The sequence below is a fragment of the Hoplias malabaricus genome, unplaced genomic scaffold, assembly GCF_029633855.1.
Source record: "Hoplias malabaricus isolate fHopMal1 unplaced genomic scaffold, fHopMal1.hap1 scaffold_94, whole genome shotgun sequence".
Lineage (NCBI taxonomy): Eukaryota > Metazoa > Chordata > Actinopteri > Characiformes > Erythrinidae > Hoplias > Hoplias malabaricus.
Genome location: NW_027100991.1, coordinates 89,202 through 106,021, shown reverse-complemented (window position 1 = coordinate 106,021; position 16,820 = coordinate 89,202). Strand labels below are relative to the sequence as shown.

The 16,820-nt window shown below is 50.7% G+C and overlaps 6 non-coding genes across 6 annotated transcripts; all 6 read right to left on the bottom strand.

The window, feature by feature from the left end:
* Nucleotides 1-1,983: 1,983 nt before the first annotated feature.
* Nucleotides 1,984-2,055, bottom strand: trnae-cuc (transfer RNA glutamic acid (anticodon CUC)). The gene has a single exon. It is a non-coding gene; the product is annotated as a tRNA-Glu (tRNA).
* Nucleotides 2,056-4,002: 1,947 nt separating this feature from the next.
* trnae-cuc (transfer RNA glutamic acid (anticodon CUC)) lies at nucleotides 4,003-4,074 on the bottom strand. Its single transcript has one exon. It is a non-coding gene; the product is annotated as a tRNA-Glu (tRNA).
* A 2,620-nt stretch (nucleotides 4,075-6,694) lies between these two features.
* On the bottom strand, nucleotides 6,695-6,766 carry trnae-cuc (transfer RNA glutamic acid (anticodon CUC)). The gene has a single exon. It is a non-coding gene; the product is annotated as a tRNA-Glu (tRNA).
* A 2,620-nt stretch (nucleotides 6,767-9,386) lies between these two features.
* Nucleotides 9,387-9,458, bottom strand: trnae-cuc (transfer RNA glutamic acid (anticodon CUC)). Its single transcript has one exon. It is a non-coding gene; the product is annotated as a tRNA-Glu (tRNA).
* Nucleotides 9,459-10,732: 1,274 nt separating this feature from the next.
* On the bottom strand, nucleotides 10,733-10,804 carry trnae-cuc (transfer RNA glutamic acid (anticodon CUC)). The gene has a single exon. It is a non-coding gene; the product is annotated as a tRNA-Glu (tRNA).
* A 4,639-nt stretch (nucleotides 10,805-15,443) lies between these two features.
* On the bottom strand, nucleotides 15,444-15,515 carry trnae-cuc (transfer RNA glutamic acid (anticodon CUC)). The gene has a single exon. It is a non-coding gene; the product is annotated as a tRNA-Glu (tRNA).
* Nucleotides 15,516-16,820: the final 1,305 nt, after the last annotated feature.

Here is a 16,820-nt window from a genome sequence, read left to right as displayed (position 1 = left end):
GTGAGAGCGCCGAATCCTAGCCACCAGACCACCAGGGACACCGTTTTCAGCCACGTCTGAAAGGAAGGAGATAGGATTAAGTTCAGGGGCTAGGGCTAGGCTTTTGCCAGATGTACTCGTTCTACAATCATAGGAGAGCATCCGAGTCTGTCCTAAATGCACTTGTCAGTTTTCAGTCCAACTCTGTTGGCTAGCGCCTTTGATAGCTCAGTTGGTAGAGCGGAGGACTGTAGTTGTTAATAAGGTAATCCTTAGGTCGCGGGTTCAAATCCGGCTTGAAGAAGACTTCTCTTTTCCCTCGCGCCACTGCCGGATATCATGGCCAGGTGCCTGCCTGCAGATGCGCTGGCATGCCAGAGTGCAATATGCTGAAGGCAGTGACGGATCATTTACACTGTTCCATTCAAATTTCTCAAACATTATCTTGCCTCCCTAAAAGACTTGCAGACTTGAAAGCATAAAGCCACGCTGGTGTGGGTGTGTGGAGGTGGTGAATGAGGCAGCAACGTGTCGTTTAGAAGTTTGGCAAAAAAGGAAGTAGCAGAAGGAGGACGCTTTACATTCCTTTAACCTACACAGCATGTGGGTGGGGGGCTTCCAGAGTCTTGTAGTGGACTTGGTGTGCAAGAAAGCACACGCTTCCCTGACCAAAATCGAACCCAGGCCGCGGCGGAGAGGGCGCCGAATCCTAGCCACTAGACCACCAGGGACACCGTTTTCAGCCACGTCTGAAAGGAAGGAGATAGGATTAAGTTCAGGGGCTAGGGCTAGGCTTTTGCCAGATGTACTCGTTCTACAATCATAGGAGAGCATCCGAGTCTGTCCTAAATGCACTTGTCAGATTTCAGTCCAACTCTTTAGGCTAGCACCTTTGATAGCTCGGTTGGTAGAGCAGAGCACTGTCGTTGTTATTAAGGCGATCCTTAGGTCGCGGGTTCAAATCAGGCTCGAAGAAGACTTTTCTTTTCCCTCGCGCCACTGCGGGATATCATGGCCAGGTGCCTGCCTGCAGATGCGCTGGCATGCCAGAGTGCAATATGCTGAAGGCAGTGACGGATCATTTACACTGTTCCATTCAAATTTCTCAAACATTATCTTGCCTCCCTAAAAGACTTGCAGACTTGAAAGCATAAAGCCACGCTGGTGTGGGTGTGTGGAGGTGGTGAATGAGGCAGCAACGTGTCGTTTAGAAGTTTGGCAAAAAAGGAAGTAGCAGAAGGAGGACGCTTTACATTCCTTTAACCTACACAGCATGTGGGTGGGGGGCTTCCAGAGTCTTGTAGTGGACTTGGTGTGCAAGAAAGCACACGCTTCCCTGACCAAAATCGAACCCAGGCCGCGGCGGAGAGGGCGCCGAATCCTAGCCACTAGACCACCAGGGACACCGTTTTCAGCCACGTCTGAAAGGAAGGAGATAGGATTAAGTTCAGGGGCTAGGGCTAGGCTTTTGCCAGATGTACTCGTTCTACAATCATAGGAGAGCATCCGAGTCTGTCCTAAATGCACTTGTCAGATTTCAGTCCAACTCTTTAGGCTAGCACCTTTGATAGCTCGGTTGGTAGAGCAGAGCACTGTCGTTGTTATTAAGGCGATCCTTAGGTCGCGGGTTCAAATCAGGCTCGAAGAAGACTTTTCTTTTCCCTCGCGCCACTGCGGGATATCATGGCCAGGTGCCTGCCTGCAGATGCGCTGGCATGCCAGAGTGCAATCTGCTGAAGGCAGTGACGGATCATTTACACTGTTCCATTCAAATTTCTCAAACATTATCTTGCCTCCCTAAAAGACTTGCAGACTTGAAAGCATAAAGCCACGCTGGTGTGGGTGTGTGGAGGTGGTGATTGAGGCAGCAACGTGTCGTTTAGAAGTTTGGCAAAAAAGGAAGTAGCAGAAGGAGGACGCTTTACATTCCTTTAACCTACACAGCATGTGGGTGGGGGACTTCCAGAGTCTTGTAGTGGACTTGGTGTGCAAGAAAGCACACGCTTCCCTGACCGGGAATCGAACCCGGGCCACGGCGGTGAGAGCGCCGAATCCTAGCCACTAGACCACCAGGGACACCGTTTTCACCCATGTCTGAAAGGAAGGAGATAGGATTAAGTTCAGGGGCTAGGGCTAGGCTTTTGCCAGATGTACTCGTTCTACAATCATAGGAGAGCATCCGAGTCTGTCCTAAATGCACTTGTCAGTTTTCAGTCCAACTCTTTAGGCTAGTGCCTTTGATAGCTCAGTTGGTAGAGCGGAGGACTGTAGTTGTTAATAAGGCGATCCTTAGGTCGCGGGTTCAAATCCGGCTCGAAGAAGACTTTTCTTTTCCCTCGCGCCACTGCGGGATATCATGGCCAGGTGCCTGCCTGCAGATGCGCTGGCATGCCAGAGTGCAATCTGCTGAAGGCAGTGACGGATCATTTACACTGTTCCATTCAAATTTCTCAAACATTATCTTGCCTCCCTAAAAGACTTGCAGACTTGAAAGCATAAAGCCACGCTGGTGTGGGTGTGTGGAGGTGGTGAATGAGGCAGCAACGTGTCGTTTAGAAGTTTGGCAAAAAAGGAAGTAGCAGAAGGAGGACGCTTTACATTCCTTTAACCTACACAGCATGTGGGTGGGGGGCTTCCAGAGTCTTGTAGTGGACTTGGTGTGCAAGAAAGCACACGCTTCCCTGAGCGGGAATCGAACCCGGGCCGCGGCGGTGAGAGCGCCGAATCCTAGCCACTAGACCACCAGGGACACCGTTTTCAGCCACGTCTGAAAGGAAGGAGATAGGATTAAGTTCAGGGGCTAGGGCTAGGCTTTTGCCAGATGTACTCGTTCTACAATCATAGGAGAGCATCCGAGTCTGTCCTAAATGCACTTGTCAGTTTTCAGTCCAACTCTTTAGGCTAGCGCCTTTGATAGGTCAGTTGGTAGAGCGGAGGACTGTACTTGTTAATAAGGCAATCCTTAGGTCGCGGGTTCAAATCCGGCTCGAAGAAGACTTTTCTTTTCCCTCGCGCCACTGCCGGATATCATGGCCAGGTGCCTGCCTGCAGATGCGCTGGCATGCCAGAGTGCAATCTGCTGAAGGCAGTGACGGATCATTTACACTGTTCCATTCAAATTTCTCAAACATTATCTTGCCTCCCTAAAAGACTTGCAGACTTGAAAGCATAAAGCCACGCTGGTGTGGGTGTGTGGAGGTGGTGAATGAGGCAGCAACGTGTCGTTTAGAAGTTTGGCAAAAAAGGAAGTAGCAGAAGGAGGACGCTTTACATTCCTTTAACCTACACAGCATGTGGGTGGGGGACTTCCAGAGTCTTGTAGTGGACTTGGTGTGCAAGAAAGCACACGCTTCCCTGACCAGGAATCGAACCCGGGCCACGGCGGTGAGAGCGCCGAATCCTAGCCACTAGACCACCAGGGACACCGTTTTCAGCCACGTCTAAAAGGAAGGAGATAGGATTAAGTTCAGGGGCTAGGGCTAGGCTTTTGCCAGATGTACTCGTTCTACAATCATAGGAGAGCGTCCGAGTCTGTCCTAAATGCACTTGTCAGTTTTCAGTCCAACTCTTTAGGCTAGCACCTTTGATAGCTCAGTTGGTAGAGCGGAGGACTGTAGTTGTTAATAAGGCGATCCTTAGGTCGCGGGTTCAAATCCGGCTCGAAGAAGACTTTTCTTTTCCCTCGCGCCACTGCGGGATATCATGGCCAGGTGCCTGCCTGCAGATGCGCTGGCATGCCAGAGTGCAATCTGCTGAAGGCAGTGACGGATCATTTACACTGTTCCATTCAAATTTCTCAAACATTATCTTGCCTCCCTAAAAGACTTGCAGACTTGAAAGCATAAAGCCACGCTGGTGTGGGTGTGTGGAGGTGGTGAATGAGGCAGCAACGTGTCGTTTAGAAGTTTGGCAAAAAAGGAAGTAGCAGAAGGAGGACGCTTTACATTCCTTTAACCTACACAGCATGTGGGTGGGGGACTTCCAGAGTCTTGTAGTGGACTTGGTGTGCAAGAAAGCACACGCTTCCCTGACCGGGAATCGAACCCGGGCCACGGCGGTGAGAGCGCCGAATCCTAGCCACTAGACCACCAGGGACACCGTTTTCAGCCACGTCTGAAAGGAAGGAGATAGGATTAAGTTCAGGGGCTAGGGCTAGGCTTTTGCCAGATGTACTCGTTCTACAATCATAGGAGAGCATCCGAGTCTGTCCTAAATGCACTTGTCAGTTTTCAGTCCAACTCTTTAGGCTAGCACCTTTGATAGCTCAGTTGGTAGAGCGGAGGACTGTAGTTGTTAAAAAGGCGATCCTTAGGTCGCGGGTTCAAATCCGGCTCGAAGAAGACTTTTCTTTTCCCTCGCGCCACTGCGGGATATCATGGCCAGGTGCCTGCCTGCAGATGCGCTGGCATGCCAGAGTGCAATCTGCTGAAGGCAGTGACGGATCATTTACACTGTTCCATTCAAATTTCTCAAACATTATCTTGCCTCCCTAAAAGACTTGCAGACTTGAAAGCATAAAGCCACGCTGGTGTGGGTGTGTGGAGGTGGTGAATGAGGCAGCAACGTGTCGTTTAGAAGTTTGGCAAAAAAGGAAGTAGCAGAAGGAGGACGCTTTACATTCCTTTAACCTACACAGCATGTGGGTGGGGGGCTTCCAGAGTCTTGTAGTGGACTTGGTGTGCAAGAAAGCACACGCTTCCCTGAGCGGGAATCGAACCCGGGCCGCGGCGGTGAGAGCGCCGAACCCTAGCCACTAGACCACCAGGGACACCATTTTCAGCCACGTCTGAAAGGAAGGAGATAGGATTAAGTTCAGGGGCTAGGGCTAGGCTTTTGCCAGATGTACTCGTTCTACAATCATAGGAGAGCATCCGAGTCTGTCCTAAATGCACTTGTCAGTTTTCAGTCCAACTCTTTAGGCTAGTGCCTTTGATAGCTCAGTTGGTAGAGCGGAGGACTGTAGTTGTTAATAAGGCAATCCTTAGGTCGCGGGTTCAAATCCGGCTCGAAGAAGACTTTTCTTTTCCCTCGCGCCACTGCCGGATATCATGGCCAGGTGCCTGCCTGCAGATGCGCTGGCATGCCAGAGTGCAATCTGCTGAAGGCAGTGACGGATCATTTACACTGTTCCATTCAAATTTCTCAAACATTATCTTGCCTCCCTAAAAGACTTGCAGACTTGAAAGCATAAAGCCACGCTGGTGTGGGTGTGTGGAGGTGGTGAATGAGGCAGCAACGTGTCGTTTAGAAGTTTGGCAAAAAAGGAAGTAGCAGAAGGAGGACGCTTTACATTCCTTTAACCTACACAGCATGTGGGTGGGGGGCTTCCAGAGTCTTGTAGTGGACTTGGTGTGCAAGAAAGCACACGCTTCCCTGAGCGGGAATCGAACCCGGGCCGCGGCGGTGAGAGCGCCGAATCCTAGCCACTAGACCACCAGGGACACCATTTTCAGCCACGTCTGAAAGGAAGGAGATAGGATTAAGTTCAGGGGCTAGGGCTAGGCTTTTGCCAGATGTACTCGTTCTACAATCATAGGAGAGCATCCGAGTCTGTCCTAAATGCACTTGTCAGTTTTCAGTCCAACTCTTTAGGCTAGCGCCTTTGATAGCTCAGTTGGTAGAGCGGAGGACTGTAGTTGTTAATAAGGCAATCCTTAGGTCGCGGGTTCAAATCCGGCTCGAAGAAGACTTTTCTTTTCCCTCGCGCCACTGCCGGATATCATGGCCAGGTGCCTGCCTGCAGATGCGCTGGCATGCCAGAGTGCAATCTGCTGAAGGCAGTGACGGATCATTTACACTGTTCCATTCAAATTTCTCAAACATTATCTTGCCTCCCTAAAAGACTTGCAGACTTGAAAGCATAAAGCCACGCTGGTGTGGGTGTGTGGAGGTGGTGAATGAGGCAGCAACGTGTCGTTTAGAAGTTTGGCAAAAAAGGAAGTAGCAGAAGGAGGACGCTTTACATTCCTTTAACCTACACAGCATGTGGGTGGGGGACTTCCAGAGTCTTGTAGTGGACTTGGTGTGCAAGAAAGCACACGCTTCCCTGAGCGGGAATCGAACCCGGGCCACGGCGGTGAGAGCGCCGAATCCTAGCCACTAGACCACCAGGGACACCGTTTTCAGCCACGTCTGAAAGGAAGGAGATAGGATTAAGTTCAGGGGCTAGGGCTAGGCTTTTGCCAGATGTACTCGTTCTACAATCATAGGAGAGCATCCGAGTCTGTCCTAAATGCACTTGTCAGTTTTCAGTCCAACTCTTTAGGCTAGCACCTTTGATAGCTCGGTTGGTAGAGCAGAGCACTGTCGTTGTTATTAAGGCGATCCTTAGGTCGCGGGTTCAAATCCGGCTCGAAGAAGACTTTTCTTTTCCCTCGCGCCACTGCGGGATATCATGGCCAGGTGCCTGCCTGCAGATGCGCTGGCATGCCAGAGTGCAATCTGCTGAAGGCAGTGACGGATCATTTACACTGTTCCATTCAAATTTCTCAAACATTATCTTGCCTCCCTAAAAGACTTGCAGACTTGAAAGCATAAAGCCACGCTGGTGTGGGTGTGTGGAGGTGGTGAATGAGGCAGCAACGTGTCGTTTAGAAGTTTGGCAAAAAAGGAAGTAGCAGAAGGAGGACGCTTTACATTCCTTTAACCTACACAGCATGTGGGTGGGGGACTTCCAGAGTCTTGTAGTGGACTTGGTGTGCAAGAAAGCACACGCTTCCCTGACCGGGAATCGAACCCGGGCCACGGCGGTGAGAGCGCCGAATCCTAGCCACTAGACCACCAGGGACACCGTTTTCAGCCACGTCTGAAAGGAAGGAGATAGGATTAAGTTCAGGGGCTAGGGCTAGGCTTTTGCCAGATGTACTCGTTCTACAATCATAGGAGAGCATCCGAGTCTGTCCTAAATGCACTTGTCAGTTTTCAGTCCAACTCTTTAGGCTAGCACCTTTGATAGCTCAGTTGGTAGAGCGGAGGACTGTAGTTGTTAAAAAGGCGATCCTTAGGTCGCGGGTTCAAATCCGGCTCGAAGAAGACTTTTCTTTTCCCTCGCGCCACTGCGGGATATCATGGCCAGGTGCCTGCCTGCAGATGCGCTGGCATGCCAGAGTGCAATCTGCTGAAGGCAGTGACGGATCATTTACACTGTTCCATTCAAATTTCTCAAACATTATCTTGCCTCCCTAAAAGACTTGCAGACTTGAAAGCATAAAGCCACGCTGGTGTGGGTGTGTGGAGGTGGTGAATGAGGCAGCAACGTGTCGTTTAGAAGTTTGGCAAAAAAGGAAGTAGCAGAAGGAGGACGCTTTACATTCCTTTAACCTACACAGCATGTGGGTGGGGGGCTTCCAGAGTCTTGTAGTGGACTTGGTGTGCAAGAAAGCACACGCTTCCCTGAGCGGGAATCGAACCCGGGCCGCGGCGGTGAGAGCGCCGAACCCTAGCCACTAGACCACCAGGGACACCATTTTCAGCCACGTCTGAAAGGAAGGAGATAGGATTAAGTTCAGGGGCTAGGGCTAGGCTTTTGCCAGATGTACTCGTTCTACAATCATAGGAGAGCATCCGAGTCTGTCCTAAATGCACTTGTCAGTTTTCAGTCCAACTCTTTAGGCTAGCGCCTTTGATAGCTCAGTTGGTAGAGCGGAGGACTGTAGTTGTTAATAAGGCAATCCTTAGGTCGCGGGTTCAAATCCGGCTCGAAGAAGACTTTTCTTTTCCCTCGCGCCACTGCCGGATATCATGGCCAGGTGCCTGCCTGCAGATGCGCTGGCATGCCAGAGTGCAATCTGCTGAAGGCAGTGACGGATCATTTACACTGTTCCATTCAAATTTCTCAAACATTATCTTGCCTCCCTAAAAGACTTGCAGACTTGAAAGCATAAAGCCACGCTGGTGTGGGTGTGTGGAGGTGGTGAATGAGGCAGCAACGTGTCGTTTAGAAGTTTGGCAAAAAAGGAAGTAGCAGAAGGAGGACGCTTTACATTCCTTTAACCTACACAGCATGTGGGTGGGGGGCTTCCAGAGTCTTGTAGTGGACTTGGTGTGCAAGAAAGCACACGCTTCCCTGAGCGGGAATCGAACCCGGGCCGCGGCGGTGAGAGCGCCGAATCCTAGCCACTAGACCACCAGGGACACCATTTTCAGCCACGTCTGAAAGGAAGGAGATAGGATTAAGTTCAGGGGCTAGGGCTAGGCTTTTGCCAGATGTACTCGTTCTACAATCATAGGAGAGCATCCGAGTCTGTCTTAAATGCACTTGTCAGTTTTCAGTCCAACTCTTTAGGCTAGCGCCTTTGATAGCTCAGTTGGTAGAGCGGAGGACTGTAGTTGTTAATAAGGCAATCCTTAGGTCGCGGGTTCAAATCCGGCTCGAAGAAGACTTTTCTTTTCCCTCGCGCCACTGCCGGATATCATGGCCAGGTGCCTGCCTGCAGATGCGCTGGCATGCCAGAGTGCAATCTGCTGAAGGCAGTGACGGATCATTTACACTGTTCCATTCAAATTTCTCAAACATTATCTTGCCTCCCTAAAAGACTTGCAGACTTGAAAGCATAAAGCCACGCTGGTGTGGGTGTGTGGAGGTGGTGAATGAGGCAGCAACGTGTCGTTTAGAAGTTTGGCAAAAAAGGAAGTAGCAGAAGGAGGACGCTTTACATTCCTTTAACCTACACAGCATGTGGGTGGGGGACTTCCAGAGTCTTGTAGTGGACTTGGTGTGCAAGAAAGCACACGCTTCCCTGAGCGGGAATCGAACCCGGGCCACGGCGGTGAGAGCGCCGAATCCTAGCCACTAGACCACCAGGGACACCGTTTTCAGCCACGTCTGAAAGGAAGGAGATAGGATTAAGTTCAGGGGCTAGGGCTAGGCTTTTGCCAGATGTACTCGTTCTACAATCATAGGAGAGCATCCGAGTCTGTCCTAAATGCACTTGTCAGTTTTCAGTCCAACTCTTTAGGCTAGCACCTTTGATAGCTCGGTTGGTAGAGCAGAGCACTGTCGTTGTTATTAAGGCGATCCTTAGGTCGCGGGTTCAAATCCGGCTCGAAGAAGACTTTTCTTTTCCCTCGCGCCACTGCGGGATATCATGGCCAGGTGCCTGCCTGCAGATGCGCTGGCATGCCAGAGTGCAATCTGCTGAAGGCAGTGACGGATCATTTACACTGTTCCATTCAAATTTCTCAAACATTATCTTGCCTCCCTAAAAGACTTGCAGACTTGAAAGCATAAAGCCACGCTGGTGTGGGTGTGTGGAGGTGGTGAATGAGGCAGCAACGTGTCGTTTAGAAGTTTGGCAAAAAAGGAAGTAGCAGAAGGAGGACGCTTTACATTCCTTTAACCTACACAGCATGTGGGTGGGGGACTTCCAGAGTCTTGTAGTGGACTTGGTGTGCAAGAAAGCACACGCTTCCCTGACCGGGAATCGAACCCGGGCCACGGCGGTGAGAGCGCCGAATCCTAGCCACTAGACCACCAGGGACACCGTTTTCAGCCACGTCTAAAAGGAAGGAGATAGGATTAAGTTCAGGGGCTAGGGCTAGGCTTTTGCCAGATGTACTCGTTCTACAATCATAGGAGAGCGTCCGAGTCTGTCCTAAATGCACTTGTCAGTTTTCAGTCCAACTCTTTAGGCTAGCACCTTTGATAGCTCAGTTGGTAGAGCGGAGGACTGTAGTTGTTAATAAGGCGATCCTTAGGTCGTGGGTTCAAATCCGGCTCGAAGAAGACTTTTCTTTTCCCTCGCGCCACTGCGGGATATCATGGCCAGGTGCCTGCCTGCAGATGCGCTGGCATGCCAGAGTGCAATCTGCTGAAGGCAGTGACGGATCATTTACACTGTTCCATTCAAATTTCTCAAACATTATCTTGCCTCCCTAAAAGACTTGCAGACTTGAAAGCATAAAGCCACGCTGGTGTGGGTGTGTGGAGGTGGTGAATGAGGCAGCAACGTGTCGTTTAGAAGTTTGGCAAAAAAGGAAGTAGCAGAAGGAGGACGCTTTACATTCCTTTAACCTACACAGCATGTGGGTGGGGGGCTTCCAGAGTCTTGTAGTGGACTTGGTGTGCAAGAAAGCACACGCTTCCCTGAGCAGGAATCGAACCCGGGCCGCGGCAGTGAGAGCGCCGAATACTAGCCACTAGACCACCAGGGACACTGTTTTCAGTCACGTCTGAAAGGAAGGAGATAGGATTAAGTTCAGGGGCTAGGGCTAGGCTTTTGCCAGATGTACTCGTTCTACAATCATAGGAGAGCATCCGAGTCTGTCCTAAATGCACTTGTCAGATTTCAGTCCAACTCTTTAGGCTAGCACCTTTGATAGCTCGGTTGGTAGAGCAGAGCACTGTCGTTGTTATTAAGGCGATCCTTAGGTCGCGGGTTCAAATCAGGCTCGAAGAAGACTTTTCTTTTCCCTCGCGCCACTGCGGGATATCATGGCCAGGTGCCTGCCTGCAGATGCGCTGGCATGCCAGAGTGCAATCTGCTGAAGGCAGTGACGGATCATTTACACTGTTCCATTCAAATTTCTCAAACATTATCTTGCCTCCCTAAAAGACTTGCAGACTTGAAAGCATAAAGCCACGCTGGTGTGGGTGTGTGGAGGTGGTGAATGAGGCAGCAACGTGTCGTTTAGAAGTTTGGCAAAAAAGGAAGTAGCAGAAGGAGGACGCTTTACATTCCTTTAACCTACACAGCATGTGGGTGGGGGACTTCCAGAGTCTTGTAGTGGACTTGGTGTGCAAGAAAGCACACGCTTCCCTGACCGGGAATCGAACCCGGGCCACGGCGGTGAGAGCGCCGAATCCTAGCCACTAGACCACCAGGGACACCGTTTTCAGCCACGTCTGAAAGGAAGGAGATAGGATTAAGTTCAGGGGCTAGGGCTAGGCTTTTGCCAGATGTACTCGTTCTACAATCATAGGAGAGCATCCGAGTCTGTCCTAAATGCACTTGTCAGTTTTCAGTCCAACTCTTTAGGCTAGCGCCTTTGATAGCTCAGTTGGTAGAGCGGAGGACTGTAGTTGTTAATAAGGCAATCCTTAGGTCGCGGGTTCAAATCCGGCTCGAAGAAGACTTTTCTTTTCCCTCGCGCCACTGCCGGATATCATGGCCAGGTGCCTGCCTGCAGATGCGCTGGCATGCCAGAGTGCAATCTGCTGAAGGCAGTGACGGATCATTTACACTGTTCCATTCAAATTTCTCAAACATTATCTTGCCTCCCTAAAAGACTTGCAGACTTGAAAGCATAAAGCCACGCTGGTGTGGGTGTGTGGAGGTGGTGAATGAGGCAGCAACGTGTCGTTTAGAAGTTTGGCAAAAAAGGAAGTAGCAGAAGGAGGACGCTTTACATTCCTTTAACCTACACAGCATGTGGGTGGGGGGCTTCCAGAGTCTTGTAGTGGACTTGGTGTGCAAGAAAGCACACGCTTCCCTGAGCGGGAATCGAACCCGGGCCACGGCGGTGAGAGCGCCGAATCCTAGCCACTAGACCACCAGGGACACCGTTTTCAGCCACGTCTGAAAGGAAGGAGATAGGATTAAGTTCAGGGGCTAGGGCTAGGCTTTTGCCAGATGTACTCGTTCTACAATCATAGGAGAGCATCTGAGTCTGTCCTAAATGCACTTGTCAGTTTTCAGTCCAACTCTTTAGGCTAGCGCCTTTGATAGCTCAGTTGGTAGAGCGGAGGACTGTAGTTGTTAATAAGGCAATCCTTAGGTCGCGGGTTCAAATCCGGCTCGAAGAAGACTTTTCTTTTCCCTCGCGCCACTGCCGGATATCATGGCCAGGTGCCTGCCTGCAGATGCGCTGGCATGCCAGAGTGCAATCTGCTGAAGGCAGTGACGGATCATTTACACTGTTCCATTCAAATTTCTCAAACATTATCTTGCCTCCCTAAAAGACTTGCAGACTTGAAAGCATAAAGCCACGCTGGTGTGGGTGTGTGGAGGTGGTGAATGAGGCAGCAACGTGTCGTTTAGAAGTTTGGCAAAAAAGGAAGTAGCAGAAGGAGGACGCTTTACATTCCTTTAACCTACACAGCATGTGGGTGGGGGGCTTCCAGAGTCTTGTAGTGGACTTGGTGTGCAAGAAAGCAGACGCTTCCCTGAGCGGGAATCGAACCCGGGCCGCGGCGGTGAGAGCGCCGAATCCTAGCCACTAGACCACCAGGGACACCGTTTTCAGCCACGTCTGAAAGGAAGGAGATAGGATTAAGTTCAGGGGCTAGGGCTAGGCTTTTGCCAGATGTACTCGTTCTACAATCATAGGAGAGCATCCGAGTCTGTCCTAAATGCACTTGTCAGTTTTCAGTCCAACTCTTTAGGCTAGCACCTTTGATAGCTCGGTTGGTAGAGCAGAGCACTGTCGTTGTTATTAAGGCGATCCTTAGCTCGCGGGTTCAAATCCGGCTCGAAGAAGACTTTTCTTTTCCCTCGCGCCACTGCCGGATATCATGGCCAGGTGCCTGCCTGCAGATGCGCTGGCATGCCAGAGTGCAATCTGCTGAAGGCAGTGACGGATCATTTACACTGTTCCATTCAAATTTCTCAAACATTATCTTGCCTCCCTAAAAGACTTGCAGACTTGAAAGCATAAAGCCAGGCTGGTGTGGGTGTGTGGAGGTGGTGAATGAGGCAGCAACGTGTCGTTTAGAAGTTTGGCAAAAAAGGAAGTAGCAGAAGGAGGACGCTTTACATTCCTTTAACCTACACAGCATGTGGGTGGGGGGCTTCCAGAGTCTTGTAGTGGACTTGGTGTGCAAGAAAGCACACGCTTCCCTGAGCGGGAATCGAACCCGGGCCGCGGCGGTGAGAGCGCCGAGTCCTAGCCACTAGACCACCAGGGACACCATTTTCAGCCACGTCTGAAAGGAAGGAGATAGGATTAAGTTCAGGGGCTAGGGCTAGGCTTTTGCCAGATGTACTCGTTCTACAATCATAGGAGAGCATCCGAGTCTGTCCTAAATGCACTTGTCAGTTTTCAGTCCAACTCTTTAGGCTAGCACTTTTGATAGCTCAGTTGGTAGAGCGGAGGACTGTAGTTGTTAATAAGGCAATCCTTAGGTCGCGGGTTCAAATCTGGCTCGAAGAAGACTTTTCTTTTCCCTCGCGCCACTGCGGGATATCATGGCCAGGTGCCTGCCTGCAGATGCGCTGGCATGCCAGAGTGCAATATGCTGAAGGCAGTGACGGATCATTTACACTGTTCCATTCAAATTTCTTAAACATTATCTTGCCTCCCTAAAAGACTTGCAGACTTGAAAGCATAAAGCCACGCTGGTGTGGGTGTGTGGAGGTGGTGAATGAGGCAGCAACGTGTCGTTTCGAAGTTTTCCAAAAAAGGAAGTAGCAGAAGGAGGACGCTTTACATTCCTTTAACCTACACAGCATGTGGGTGGGGGGCTTCCAGAGTCTTGTAGTGGACTTGGTGTGCAAGAAAGCACACGCTTCCCTGAGCGGGAATCGAACCCGGGCCGCGGCAGTGAGAGCGCCGAATCCTAGCCACTAGACCACCAGGGACACCATTTTCAGCCACGTCTGAAAGGAAGGAGATAGGATTAAGTTCAGGGGCTAGGGCTAGGCTTTTGCCAGATGTACTCGTTCTACAATCATAGGAGAGCATCCGAGTCTGTCCTAAATGCACTTGTCAGTTTTCAGTCCAACTCTTTAGGCTAGCGCCTTTGATAGCTCAGTTGGTAGAGCGGAGGACTGTAGTTGTTAATAAGGCAATCCTTAGGTCGCGGGTTCAAATCCGGCTCGAAGAAGACTTTTCTTTTCCCTCGCGCCACTGCCGGATATCATGGCCAGGTGCCTGCCTGCAGATGCGCTGGCATGCCAGAGTGCAATCTGCTGAAGGCAGTGACGGATCATTTACACTGTTCCATTCAAATTTCTCAAACATTATCTTGCCTCCCTAAAAGACTTGCAGACTTGAAAGCATAAAGCCACGCTGGTGTGGGTGTGTGGAGGTGGTGAATGAGGCAGCAACGTGTCGTTTAGAAGTTTGGCAAAAAAGGAAGTAGCAGAAGGAGGACGCTTTACATTCCTTTAACCTACACAGCATGTGGGTGGGGGGCTTCCAGAGTCTTGTAGTGGACTTGGTGTGCAAGAAAGCGCACGCTTCCCTGAGCGGGAATCGAACCCGGGCCGCGGCAGTGAGAGCGCCGAATCCTAGCCACTAGACCACCAGGGACACCGCTTTCAGCCACGTCTGAAAGGAAGGAGATAGGATAAAGTTCAGGGGCTAGGGCTAGGCTTTTGCCAGATGTACTCGTTCTACAATCATAGGAGAGCATCCGAGTCTGTCCTAAATGCACTTGTCAGTTTTCAGTCCAACTCTTTAGGCTAGCACCTTTGATAGCTCGGTTGGTAGAGCAGAGCACTGTCGTTGTTATTAAGGCGATCCTTAGCTCGCGGGTTCAAATCCGGCTCGAAGAAGACTTTTCTTTTCCCTCGCGCCACTGCCGGATATCATGGCCAGGTGCCTGCCTGCAGATGCGCTGGCATGCCAGAGTGCAATCTGCTGAAGGCAGTGACGGATCATTTACACTGTTCCATTCAAATTTCTCAAACATTATCTTGCCTCCCTAAAAGACTTGCAGACTTGAAAGCATAAAGCCACGCTGGTGTGGGTGTGTGGAGGTGGTGAATGAGGCAGCAACGTGTCGTTTAGAAGTTTGGCAAAAAAGGAAGTAGCAGAAGGAGGACGCTTTACATTCCTTTAACCTACACAGCATGTGGGTGGGGGGCTTCCAGAGTCTTGTAGTGGACTTGGTGTGCAAGAAAGCGCACGCTTCCCTGAGCGGGAATCGAACCCGGGCCGCGGCGGTGAGAGCGCCGAATCCTAGCCACTAGACCACCAGGGACACCGTTTTCAGCCACGTCTGAAAGGAAGGAGATAGGATAAAGTTCAGGGGCTAGGGCTAGGCTTTTGCCAGATGTACTCGTTCTACAATCATAGGAGAGCATCCGAGTCTGTCCTAAATGCACTTGTCAGTTTTCAGTCCAACTCTTTAGGCTAGCACCTTTGATAGCTCGGTTGGTAGAGCAGAGCACTGTCGTTGTTATTAAGGCGATCCTTAGCTCGCGGGTTCAAATCCGGCTCGAAGAAGACTTTTCTTTTCCCTCGCGCCACTGCCGGATATCATGGCCAGGTGCCTGCCTGCAGATGCGCTGGCATGCCAGAGTGCAATCTGCTGAAGGCAGTGACGGATCATTTACACTGTTCCATTCAAATTTCTCAAACATTATCTTGCCTCCCTAAAAGACTTGCAGACTTGAAAGCATAAAGCCACGCTGGTGTGGGTGTGTGGAGGTGGTGAATGAGGCAGCAACGTGTCGTTTAGAAGTTTGGCAAAAAAGGAAGTAGCAGAAGGAGGACGCTTTACATTCCTTTAACCTACACAGCATGTGGGTGGGGGGCTTCCAGAGTCTTGTAGTGGACTTGGTGTGCAAGAAAGCACACGCTTCCCTGACCGGGAATCGAACCCGGGCCGCGGCGGTGAGAGCGCCGAGTCCTAGCCACTAGACCACCAGGGACACCGTTTTCAGCCACGTCTGAAAGGAAGGAGATAGGATTAAGTTCAGGGGCTAGGGCTAGGCTTTTGCCAGATGTACTCGTTCTACAATCATAGGAGAGCATCCGAGTCTGTCCTAAATGCACTTGTCAGTTTTCAGTCCAACTCTTTAGGCTAGCACCTTTGATAGCTCAGTTGGTAGAGCGGAGGACTGTAGTTGTTAATAAGGCAATCCTTAGGTCGCGGGTTCAAATCTGGCTCGAAGAAGACTTTTCTTTTCCCTCGCGCCACTGCCGGATATCATGGCCAGGTGCCTGCCTGCAGATGCGCTGGCATGCCAGAGTGCAATATGCTGAAGGCAGTGACGGATCATTTACACTGTTCCATTCAAATTTCTTAAACATTATCTTGCCTCCCTAAAAGACTTGCAGACTTGAAAGCATAAAGCCACGCTGGTGTGGGTGTGTGGAGGTGGTGAATGAGGCAGCAACGTGTCGTTTCGAAGTTTTCCAAAAAAGGAAGTAGCAGAAGGAGGACGCTTTACATTCCTTTAACCTACACAGCATGTGGGTGGGGGGCTTCCAGAGTCTTGTAGTGGACTTGGTGTGCAAGAAAGCACACGCTTCCCTGAGCGGGAATCGAACCCGGGCCGCGGCGGTGAGAGCGCCGAATCCTAGCCACTAGACCACCAGGGACACCGTTTTCAGCCACGTCTGAAAGGAAGGAGATAGGATTAAGTTCAGGGGCTAGGGCTAGGCTTTTGCCAGATGTACTCGTTCTACAATCATAGGAGAGCATCCGAGTCTGTCCTAAATGCACTTGTCAGTTTTCAGTCCAACTCTTTAGGCTAGCGCCTTTGATAGCTCAGTTGGTAGAGCGGAGGACTGTAGTTGTTAATAAGGCAATCCTTAGGTCGCGGGTTCAAATCCGGCTCGAAGAAGACTTTTCTTTTCCCTCGCGCCACTGCCGGATATCATGGCCAGGTGCCTGCCTCCAGATGCGCTGGCATGCCAGAGTGCAATCTGCTGAAGGCAGTGACGGATCATTTACACTGTTCCATTCAAATTTCTCAAACATTATCTTGCCTCCCTAAAAGACTTGCAGACTTGAAAGCATAAAGCCACGCTGGTGTGGGTGTGTGGAGGTGGTGAATGAGGCAGCAACGTGTCGTTTAGAAGTTTGGCAAAAAAGGAAGTAGCAGAAGGAGGACGCTTTACATTCCTTTAACCTACACAGCATGTGGGTGGGGGGCTTCCAGAGTCTTGTAGTGGACTTGGTGTGCAAGAAAGCGCACGCTTCCCTGAGCGGGAATCGAACCCGGGCCGCG